This window comes from Ambystoma mexicanum, chromosome 9 (genome assembly GCF_040938575.1).
Source record: "Ambystoma mexicanum isolate Mex_15411 chromosome 9, UKY_AmexF1_1, whole genome shotgun sequence".
Classification (NCBI taxonomy): domain Eukaryota; kingdom Metazoa; phylum Chordata; class Amphibia; order Caudata; family Ambystomatidae; genus Ambystoma; species Ambystoma mexicanum.
The window spans coordinates 10,917,609-10,930,309 of record NC_090931.1 but is presented as its reverse complement, the minus strand read 5'-3'; positions in this window follow the sequence as shown (position 1 = coordinate 10,930,309).

Below are 12,701 nucleotides of genomic sequence, written 5' to 3'. Positions count from 1 at the left end.
GCATGTACCAACGGGGATGCATGTACCAACGGGGACTTATGTGTCTTGCACCAATAGTACAAGGGACGCATGTACCAACAGGGATTGATGTGTCTTGCACCAATAGTACCAAGGAAGCATGTACCAACGGGGACTGATGTGTCTTGCACCAATAGCACCAGGGACGCATGTTCCAACAGAGACTGATGTGTCTTGCACCAATAGCACCAGGGACGCATGTACCAACAGGGACTGATGTGCACCAATAGCACCAGGGACACATGTACCAACAGGGACTGATGTGTTTTGCACCAATAGCACCAGGGACACATGTACCAATGGGGACCAATGTGTCTTGCACCAATAGGACCAGGGATGCATGTACCAACAAGGACTGGTGTGTCTTGCACCAATAGCACCAGGGACCCATGTACCAACGGGGACTTGTGTGTCTTGCACCAATAGCACCAGGTACGCATGTACCAACGGGGACTGATGTGTCTTGCACCAATAGCACCAGAGAAGCATGTACCAACGGGGACTGATGTGTCTTGCACCAATAGCACCATGGACGCATGTACCAATGGGGACTAATGTGTCTTGCACCAATAGGACCAGGGACGCATGTACCAACAAGGACTGGTGTGTCTTGCACCAATAGCACCAGGGACCCATGTACCAACGGGGACTTGTGTGTCTTGCACCAATAGCACCAGGGACACATGTTCCATCGGAGACTGATGTGTCTTGCACCAATAGCACCAGGGACGCATGTACCAACGGGGACTGATGTGTCTTGCACAAATAGCACCATGGACGCATGTACCAATGGGGACTGATGTGTCTTGCACCAATAGCACCAGGGACGAATGTTCCAATGGAGACTGATGTGTCTTGTACCAATAGCACCAGAGACGCATGTACCAGCGGGGACTGATGTGTCTTGCACCAATAGCACCAGGGACGCATGTACCGACAGGGACTGATGTGCACCAATAGCACCAGGGGCGCATGTACCAACAGGAACTGATGTGTCTTGCACCAATAGCACCAGGGACGCATGTACCAACGGGGACAGATGTGTCTTGCACCAATAGAACCAGGGACGTATGTACCAATGGGGACGGATGTGCACCAATAGCACCAGGGACGCATTAGCACCAGGGATGCATGTACGAACGGGGACTGATGTGTCTGGCACCAATAGCACCAGGGAAGCATGTACCAACAGGGACTGATGAATCTTGCACCAATAGCACCAGGGACGCATGTTCCAAAAGACACTGATGTGCCTTGCACCAATAGCACCAGGGACGCATGTACCAACGGGCACTGATGTGTCTTGCACCAATAGCACCAGGGACACATGTACCGACTTGGACTGATGTGCACCAATAGCACCAGGGGCGCATGTACCAACAGGAACTGATGTGTCTTGCACCAGTAGCACCAGGGACGCATGTACCAACGGGGACTGATGTGTATTGCACCAATAGCACCATGGAAGCATGTACCAACGGGGACTGATGTGTCTGGTACCAATAGCACCAGGGACGCATGTTCCAACGGAGACTGATGTGTCTTGCACCAATAGCACCAGGGACGCATGTACCAACGGGGACTGATGTGTCTCGCACCAATAGGACCAGGGACGCATGTACCGACGGGGACTGATGTGCACCAATAGCACCACGGGCGAATGTACCAACAGGGACTGATGTGTCTTGCATCAATAGCACCAGGGATATATATGCCAACAGGGACTGATGTGTCTTGCAGCAATAACACCAGGGACGCATGTACCAAAAGGGACAGATGTGTCTTGCACCAATAGCACCAGGGACGCATTAGCACAAGGGACGCATGTACCAAGGGGGACTGATGTTCTTGCATCAATAGCACAGGGACACATGTACCAACGGGGACTGATGCGTCTTGCACCAATAGTACCAGGGACACATGTACCAACGGGGACTGATGTGTCTTGCACCAATAGCACCAGGGACGCATGTACTAACGGGGACTGATGTGTCTTGCACCAATAGCACCGGGGATGCATAACCAATGGGGACTGATGTGTCTTGCACCAATAGCACCAAGGACGCATGTACCAACGGGGACTGATGTGTCTTGCACCAATAGCACCAGGGACGCATGTACCAACGGGGACTGATGTACACCAATAGCACCAGGGAGGCATGTACCAACGGGGACTGATGTGTCTTGCCTCAATAGCACCAGGGACGCATGTACCAATGGGGACTGATGTGTCTTGCACCAATAGCACCAGGGACGAAAGTACCAACGGGGACTGATGTGCACCAATAGCACCAGGGACGTATGTACCAACAAGGACTGATGTTTCTTGCACCAATAGCATCAGGGACACATGTACCAACGTGGACTAATGTGCACCAATAGCACCAGGGAGGCATGTACCAACGGGCACTGAAGTGTCTTGCCCCAATAGCATCAGGGACGCATTTAGCATCGGGGACTGATGTGTCTTGCACCAATAGCACCAGGACGCATGTACCAACAGGGACTGATGTGTCTTGCACCAATAGCAGAAGGGACACATGTACCAACAAGGACTGATTTGTCTTGCACCAATAGCACCAGGGACGCATGTACCAATGGGGACTGATGTGTCTTGCACAAATGGCACCAGGGACGCATGTACCAACGGGGACTGATGTGTCGCATGTACCAACGTGGACTGATGTGTCTTGCACCAATAGCACCAGGGACGCATGTACCACCGGGGACGCATGTACCAATGGGGACTCATGTGTCTTGCACCAATAGCACAAGGGACGCATGTACCAACAGGGATTGATGTGTCTTGCACCAATAGTACCAAGGAAGCATGTACCAACGGGGACTGATGTGTCTTGCACCAATAGCATCAGGGACGCATGTTCCAACAGAGACTGATGTGTCTTGCACCAATAGCACCAGGGACGCATGTACCAACAGGGACTGATGTGCACCAATAGCACCAGGGACGCATGTACCAACAGGGACTGATGTGTTTTGCACCAAAAGCACCAGGGACACATGTACCAATGGGGACCAATGTGTCTTGCACCAATAGGACCAGGGATGCATGTACCAACAAGGACTGGTGTGTCTTGCACCAATAGCACCAGGGACCCATGTACCAACGGGGACTTGTGTGTCTTGCATCAATAGCACCAGGTACGCATGTACCAACGGGGACTGATGTGTCTTGCACCAATAGCACCAGAGAAGCATGTACCAACGGGGACTGATGTGTCTTGCACCAATAGCACCATGGACGCATGTACCAATGGGGATTAATGTGTCTTGCACCAATAGGACCAGGGACGCATGTACCAACAAGGACTGGTGTGTCTTGCACCAATAGCACCAGGGACCCATGTACCAACGGGGACTTGTGTGTCTTGCACCAATAGCACCAGGGACACATGTTCCATCGGAGACTGATGTGTCTTGCACCAATAGCACCAGGGACGCATGTACCAACGGGGACTGATGTGTCTTGCACAAATAGCACCATGGACGCATGTACCAATGGGGACTGATGTGTCTTGCACCAATAGCACCAGGGACGAATGTTCCAATGGAGACTGATGTGTCTTGTACCAATAGCACCAGAGACGCATGTACCAGCGGGGACTGATGTGTCTTGCACCAATAGCACCAGGGACGCATGTACCGACAGGGACTGATGTGCACCAATAGCACCAGGGGCGCATGTACCAACAGGAACTGATGTGTCTTGCACCAATAGCACCAGGGACGCATGTACCAATGGGGACAGATGTGTCTTGCACCAATAGAACCAGGGACGTATGTACCAATGGGGACAGATGTGCACCAATAGCACCAGGGACGCATTAGCACCAGGGATGCATGTACGAACGGGGACTGATGTGTCTGGCACCAATAGCACCAGGGAAGCATGTACCAACAGGACTGATGAATCTTGCACCAATAGCACCAGGGACGCATGTTCCAAAAGACACTGATGTGCCTTGCACCAATAGCACCAGGGACACATGTACCGACTTGGACTGATGTGCTCCAATAGCACCAGGGGCGCATGTACCAACAGGAACTGATGTGTCTTGCACCAGTAGCACCAGGGACGCATGTACCAACGGGGACTGATGTGTATTGCACCAATAGCACCATGGAAGCATGTACCAACGGGGACTGATGTGTCTTGTACCAATAGCACCAGGGACGCATGTTCCAACGGAGACTGATGTGTCTTGCACCAATAGCACCAGGGACGCATGTATCAACGGGGACTGATGTGTCTTGCACCAATAGCACCAGGGACGCATGTACCAACGGGGACTGATGTGCACCAATAGCACCAGGGAGGCATGTACCAACGGGGACTGATGTGTGTTGCCCCAATAGCACCAGGGACGAATGTACCGATGGGGACTGATGTGTCTTGCACCAATAGCACCAGGGGCGCATGTACCAACGGGGACTGATGTGTCTTGCCCCAATAGCTCCAGAGACGCATGTACCAACGGTGACTGATGCGTCTTGCACCAATAGCACCAGGGACACATGTACCAACGGGGACTGATGTGTCTTGCCCCAATAGCACCAGGGACGCTTGTACCAACGGGGACTGATGTCTCTTGCACCAATAGCACCAGGGACGCATGTGCCAACAGGGACTGATGTCTCTTGCACCAATAGCACCAGGGACGCATGTGCCAACGGGGACTGATGTCTCTTGCACCAATAGCACCAGGGACACATGCACCAACGGGGACTGATGTGTCTTGCCCCAATAGCACCAGGGACGCTTGTACCAACGGGGACTGATGTGTCTTGCACCAAGAGCACCAGGGACGCATGTACCAACGGGGACTGATGTCTCTTGCACCAATAGCACCAGGGACGCATGTACCAACGGGGACTGATGTCTCTTGCACCAATGGCACCAGGGATGCATGTGCCAACGGGGACTGATGTGTCTTGCACCAATAGCACCAGGGACGCATGTAACAACGGGGACTGATGTGTCTTGCACCAATAGCACCAGGGACGCATGTACTAACGGGAACTGATGTGTCTTGCACCAATAGCACCGGGGATGCATAACCAATGGGGACTGATGTGTCTTGCACCAATAGCACCAAGGACGCATGTACCAACGGGGACTGATGTGTCTTGCACCAATAGCACCAGGGACGCATGTACCAACGGGGACTGATGTGCACCAATAGCACCAGGGAGGCATGTACCAACGGGGACTGATGTGTCTTGCCTCAATAGCACCAGGGACGCATGTACCAATGGGGACTGATGTGTCTTGCACCAATAGCACCAGGGACGCATGTACCAACGGGGACTGATGTGCACCAATAGCACCAGGGACGTATGTACCAACAAGGACTGATGTTTCTTGCACCAATAGCATCAGGGACGCATGTACCAACGTGGACTAATGTGCACCAATAGCACCAGGGAGGCATGTACCAACGGGCACTGATGTGTCTTGCCCCAATAGCATCAGGGACGCATGTAGCATCGGGGACGGATGTGTCTTGCACCAATAGCACCAGGACGCATGTACCAACAGGGACTGATGTGTCTTGCACCAATAGCAGAAGGGACACATGTACCAACAAGGACTGATTTGTCTTGCACCAATAGCACCAGGGACGCATGTACCAACGGGGACTGATGTGTCTTGCACAAATGGCACCAGGGACGCATGTACCAACGGGGACTGATGTGTCGCATGTACCAACGTGGACTGATGTGTCTTGCACCAATAGCACCAGGGACGCATGTACCAACGGGGACGCATGTACCAACGGGGACTTATGTGTCTTGCACCAATAGTACAAGGGACGCATGTACCAACAGGGATTGATGTGTCTTGCACCAATAGTACCAAGGAAGCATGTACCAACGGGGACTGATGTGTCTTGCACCAATAGCACCAGGGACGCATGTTCCAACAGAGACTGATGTGTCTTGCACCAATAGCACCAGGGACGCATGTACCAACAGGGACTGATGTGCACCAATAGCACCAGGGACGCATGTACCAACAGGGACTGATGTGTTTTGCACCAATAGCACCAGGGACACATGTACCAATGGGGTCCAATGTGTCTTGCACCAATAGGACCAGGGATGCATGTACCAACAAGGACTGGTGTGTCTTGCACCAATAGCACCAGGGACCCATGTACCAACGGGGACTTGTGTGTCTTGCACCAATAGCACCAGGTACGCATGTACCAACGGGGACTGATGTGTCTGGCACCAATAGCACCAGAGAAGCATGTACCAACGGGGACTGATGTGCACCAATAGCACCAGGGAGGCATGTACCAACGGGCACTGATGTGTCTTGCCCCAATAGCATCAGGGACGCATGTAGCATCGGGGACTGATGTGTCTTGCACCAATAGCACCAGGACGCATGTACCAACAGGGACTGATGTGTCTTGCACCAATAGCAGAAGGGACACATGTACCAACAAGGACTGATTTGTCTTGCACCAATAGCACCAGGGACGCATGTACCAACGGGGACTGATGTGTCTTGCACAAATGGCACCAGGGACGCATGTACCAACGGGGACTGATGTGTCGCATGTACCAACGTGGACTGATGTGTCTTGCACCAATAGCACCAGGGACGCATGTACCAACGGGGACGCATGTACCAACGGGGACTTATGTGTCTTGCACCAATAGTACAAGGGACGCATGTACCAACAGGGATTGATGTGTCTTGCACCAATAGTACCAAGGAAGCATGTACCAACGGGGACTGATGTGTCTTGCACCAATAGCACCAGGGACGCATGTTCCAACAGAGACTGATGTGTCTTGCACCAATAGCACCAGGGACGCATGTACCAACAGGGACTGATGTGCACCAATAGCACCAGGGACGCATGTACCAACAGGGACTGATGTGTTTTGCACCAATAGCACCAGGGACACATGTACCAATGGGGACCAATGTGTCTTGCACCAATAGGACCAGGGATGCATGTACCAACAAGGACTGGTGTGTCTTGCACCAATAGCACCAGGGACCCATGTACCAACGGGGACTTGTGTGTCTTGCACCAATAGCACCAGGTACGCATGTACCAACGGGGACTGATGTGTCTGGCACCAATAGCACCAGAGAAGCATGTACCAACGGGGACTGATGTGTCTTGCACCAATAGCACCATGGACGCATGTACCAATGGGGACTAATGTGTCTTGCACCAATAGGACCAGGGACGCATGTACCAACAAGGACTGGTGTGTCTTGCACCAATAGCACCAGGGACCCATGTACCAACGGGGACTTGTGTGTCTTGCACCAATAGCACCAGGGGCACATGTTCCATCGGAGACTGATGTGTCTTGCACCAATAGCACCAGGGACGCATGTACCAACGGGGACTGATGTGTCTTGCACAAATAGCACCATGGACGCATGTACCAATGGGGACTGATGTGTCTTGCACCAATAGCACCAGGGACGAATGTTCCAATGGAGACTGATGTGTCTTGTACCAATAGCACCAGAGACGCATGTACCAGCGGGGACTGATGTGTCTTGCACCAATAGCACCAGGGACGCATGTACCGACAGGGACTGATGTGCACCAATAGCACCAGGGGCGCATGTACCAACAGGAACTGATGTGTCTTGCACCAATAGCACCACGGACGCATGTACCAACGGGGACAGATGTGTCTTGCACCAATAGAACCAGGGACGTATGTACCAATGGGGACGGATGTGCACCAATAGCACCAGGGACGCATTAGCACCAGGGATGCATGTACGAACGGGGACTGATGTGTCTGGCACCAATAGCACCAGGGAAGCATGTACCAACAGAGACTGATGAATCTTGCACCAATAGCACTAGGGACGCATGTTCCAAAAGACACTGATGTGCCTTGCACCAATAGCACCAGGGACGCATGTACCAATGGGCACTGATGTGTCTTGCACCAATAGCACCAGGGACACATGTACCGACTTGGACTGATGTGCCCCAATAGCACCAGGGGCGCATGTACCAACAGGAACTGATGTGTCTTGCACCAGTAGCACCAGGGACGCATGTACCAACGGGGACTGATGTGTATTGCACCAATAGCACCATGGAAGCATGTACCAACGGGGACTGATGTGTCTGGTACCAATAGCACCAGGGACGCATGTTCCAACGGAGACTGATGTGTCTTGCACCAATAGCACCAGGGACGCATGTACCAACGGGGACTGATGTGTCTCGCACCAATAGGACCAGGGACGCATGTACCGACGGGGACTGATGTGTCTTGCACCAATAGCACCGGGGATGCATAACCAATGGGGACTGATGTGTCTTGCACCAATAGTACCAAGGACGCATGTACCAACGGGGACTGATGTGTCTTGCACCAATAGCACCAGGGACGCATGTACCAACGGGGACTGATGTGTCTTGCATCAATAGCACCAGGGATATATATGCCAACAGGGACTGATGTGTCTTGCAGCAATAACACCAGGGACGCATGTACCAAAAGGGACAGATGTGTCTTGCACCAATAGCACCAGGGACGCATTAGCACAAGGGATGCATGTACCAAGGGGGACTGATGTTCTTGCATCAATAGCACAGGGACACATGTACCAACGGGGACTGATGCATCTTGCACCAATAGTACCAGGGACACATGTACCAACGGGGACTGATGTGTCTTGCACCAATAGCACCGGGGATGCATAACCAATGGGGACTGATGTGTCTTGCACCAATAGCACCAAGGACGCATGTACCAACGGGGACTGATGTGTCTTGCACCAATAGCACCAGGGACGCATGTACCAACGGGGACTGTTGTACACCAATAGCACCAGGGAGGCATGTACCAAGGGGGACTGATGTGTCTTGCCTCAATAGCACCAGGGACGCATGTACCAATGGGGACTGATGTGTCTTGCACCAATAGCACCAGGGACGCATGTACCAACGGGGACTGATGTGCACCAATAGCACCAGGGACGTATGTACCAACAAGGACTGATGTTTCTTGCACCAATAGCATCAGGGACACATGTACCAACGTGGACTAAAGTGCACCAATAGCACCAGGGAGGCATGTACCAACGGGCACTGATGTGTCTTGCCCCAATAGCATCAGGGACGCATTTAGCATCGGGGACTGATGTGTCTTGCACCAATAGCACCAGGACGCATGTACCAACAGGGACTGATGTGTCTTGCACCAATAGCAGAAGGGACACATGTACCAACAAGGACTGATTTGTCTTGCACCAATAGCACCAGGGACGCATGTACCAACGGGGACTGATGTGTCTTGCACAAATGGCACCAGGGACGCATGTACCAACGGGGACTGATGTGTCGCATGTACCAACGTGGACTGATGTGTCTTGCACCAATAGCACCAGGGACGCATGTACCACCGGGGACGCATGTACCAACGGGGACTTATGTGTCTTGCACCAATAGCACAAGGGACGCATGTACCAACAGGGATTGATGTGTCTTGCACCAATAGTACCAAGGAAGCATGTACCAACGGGGACTGATGTGTCTTGCACCAATAGCATCAGGGACGCATGTTCCAACAGAGACTGATGTGTCTTGCACCAATAGCACCAGGGACGCATGTACCAACAGGGACTGATGTGCACCAATAGCACCAGGGACGCATGTACCAACAGGGACTGATGTGTTTTGCACCAATAGCACCAGGGACACATGTTCCAATGGGGACCAATGTGTCTTGCACCAATAGGACCAGGGATGCATGTACCAACAAGGACTGGTGTGTCTTGCACCAATAGCACCAGGGACCCATGTACCAACGGGGACTTGTGTGTCTTGCATCAATAGCACCAGGTACGCATATACCAACGGGGACTGATGTGTCTTGCACCAATAGCACCAGAGAAGCATGTACCAACGGGGACTGATGTGTCTTGCACCAATAGCACCATGGACACATGTACCAATGGGGATTAATGTGCCTTGCACCAATAGGACCAGGGACGCATGTACCAACAAGGACTGGTGTGTCTTGCACCAATAGCACCAGGGACCCATGTACCAACGGGGACTTGTGTGTCTTGCACCAATAGCACCAGGGACACATGTTCCATCGGAGACTGATGTGTCTTGCACCAATAGCACCAGGGACGCATGTACCAATGGGGACTGATGTGTCTTGCACAAATAGCACCATGGACGCATGTACCAATGGGGACTGATGTGTCTTGCACCAATAGCACCAGGGACGAATGTTCCAATGGAGACTGATGTGTCTTGTACCAATAGCACCAGAGACGCATGTACCAGCGGGGACTGATGTGTCTTGCACCAATAGCACCAGGGACGCATGTACCGACAGGGACTGATGTGCACCAATAGCACCAGGGGCGCATGTACCAACAGGAACTGAAGTGTCTTGCACCAATAGCACCAGGGACGCATGCACCAACGGGGACAGATGTGTCTTGCACCAATAGAACCAGGGACGTATGTACCAATGGGGACAGATGTGCACCAATAGCACCAGGGACGCATTAGCACCAGGGATGCATGTACGAACGGGGACTGATGTGTCTGGCACCAATAGCACCAGGGAAGCATGTACCAACAGGACTGATGAATCTTGCACCAATAGCACCAGGGACGCATGTTCCAAAAGACACTGATGTGCCTTGCACCAATAGCACCAGGGACACATGTACCGACTTGGACTGATGTGCTCCAATAGCACCAGGGGCGCATGTACCAACAGGAACTGATGTGTCTTGCACCAGTAGCACCAGGGACGCATGTACCAACGGGGACTGATGTGTATTGCACCAATAGCACCATGGAAGCATGTACCAACGGGGACTGATGTGTCTTGTACCAATAGCACCAGGGACGCATGTTCCAACGGAGACTGATGTGTCTTGCACCAGTAGCACCAGGGACGCATGTACCAACGGGGACTGATGTGTCTCGCAGCAATAGGACCAGGGACGCATGTACCGACGGGGACTGATGTGCACCAATAGCACCACGGGCGAATGTACCAACAGGGACTGATGTGTCTTGCATCAATAGCACCAGGGATGCATATGCCAACAGGGACTGATGTGTCTTGCAGCAATAACACCAGGGACGCATGTACCAAAAGGGACAGATGTGTCTTGAACCAATAGCACCAGGGACGCATTAGCACAAGGGACGCATGTACCAAGGGGGACTGATGTTCTTGCATCAATAGCACAGGGACACATGTACCAACGGGGACTGATGCGTCTTGCACCAATAGTACCAGGGACACATGTACCAACGGGGACTGATGTGTCTTGCCCCAATAGCACCAGGGACGCTTGTACCAACGGGGACTGATGTCTCTTGCACCAATAGCACCAGGGACGCATGTGCCAACGTTGACTGATGTCTCTTGCACCAATAGCACCAGGGACACATGCACCAACGGGGACTGATGTGTCTTGCCCTAATAGCACCAGGGACGCTTGTACCAATGGGGACTGATGTGTCTTGCACCAAGAGCACCAGGGACGCATGTACCAACGGGGACTGATGTCTCTTGCACCAATAGCACCAGGGACGCATGTACCAACGGGGACTGATGTCTCTTGCACCAATAGCACCAGGGACCCATGTGCCAACGGGGACTGATGTGTCTTGCACCAATAGCACCAGGGACGCATGTAACAACGGGGACTGATGTGTCTTGCACCAATAGCACCAGGGACGCATGTACTAACGGGGACTGATGTGTCTTGCACCAATAGCACCGGGGATGCATAACCAATGGGGACTGATGTGTCTTGCACCAATAGCACCAAGGACGCATGTACCAACGGGGACTGATGTGTCTTGCACCAATAGCACCAGGGACCCATGTACCAACGGGGACTGATGTGCACCAATAGCACCAGGGAGGCATGTACCAACGGGGACTGATGTGTCTTGCCTCAATAGCACCAGGAACGCATGTACCAATGGGGACTGATGTGCACCAATAGCACCAGGGACGTATGTACCATCAAGGACTGATGTTTCTTGCACCAATAGCATCAGGGACGCATGTACCAACGTGGTCTAATGTGCACCAATAGCACCAGGGAGGCATGTACCAACGGGCACTGATGTGTCTTGCCCCAATAGCATCAGGGACGCATGTAGCATCGGGGACTGATGTGTCTTGCACCAATAGCACCAGGACGCATGTACCAACAGGGACTGATGTGTCTTGCACCAATAGCAGAAGGGACACATGTACCAACAAGGACTGATTTGTCTTGCACCAATAGCACCCGGGACGCATGTACCAACGGGGACTGATGTGTCTTGCACAAATGGCACCAGGGACGCATGTACCAACGGGGACTGATGTGTCGCATGTACCAACGTGGACTGATGTGTCTTGCACCAATAGCACCAGGGACGCATGTACCAATGACGACGCACGTACCAACGGGGACTTATGTGTCTTGCACCAATAGCACAAGGGACGCATGTACCAACAGGGATTGATGTGTCTTGCACCAATAGTACCAAGGAAGCATGTACCAACGGGGACTGATGTGTCTTGCACCAATAGCACCAGGGACGCATGTTCCAACAGAGACTGATGTGTCTTGCACCAATAGCACCAGGGACGCATGTACCAACAGGGACTGATGTGCA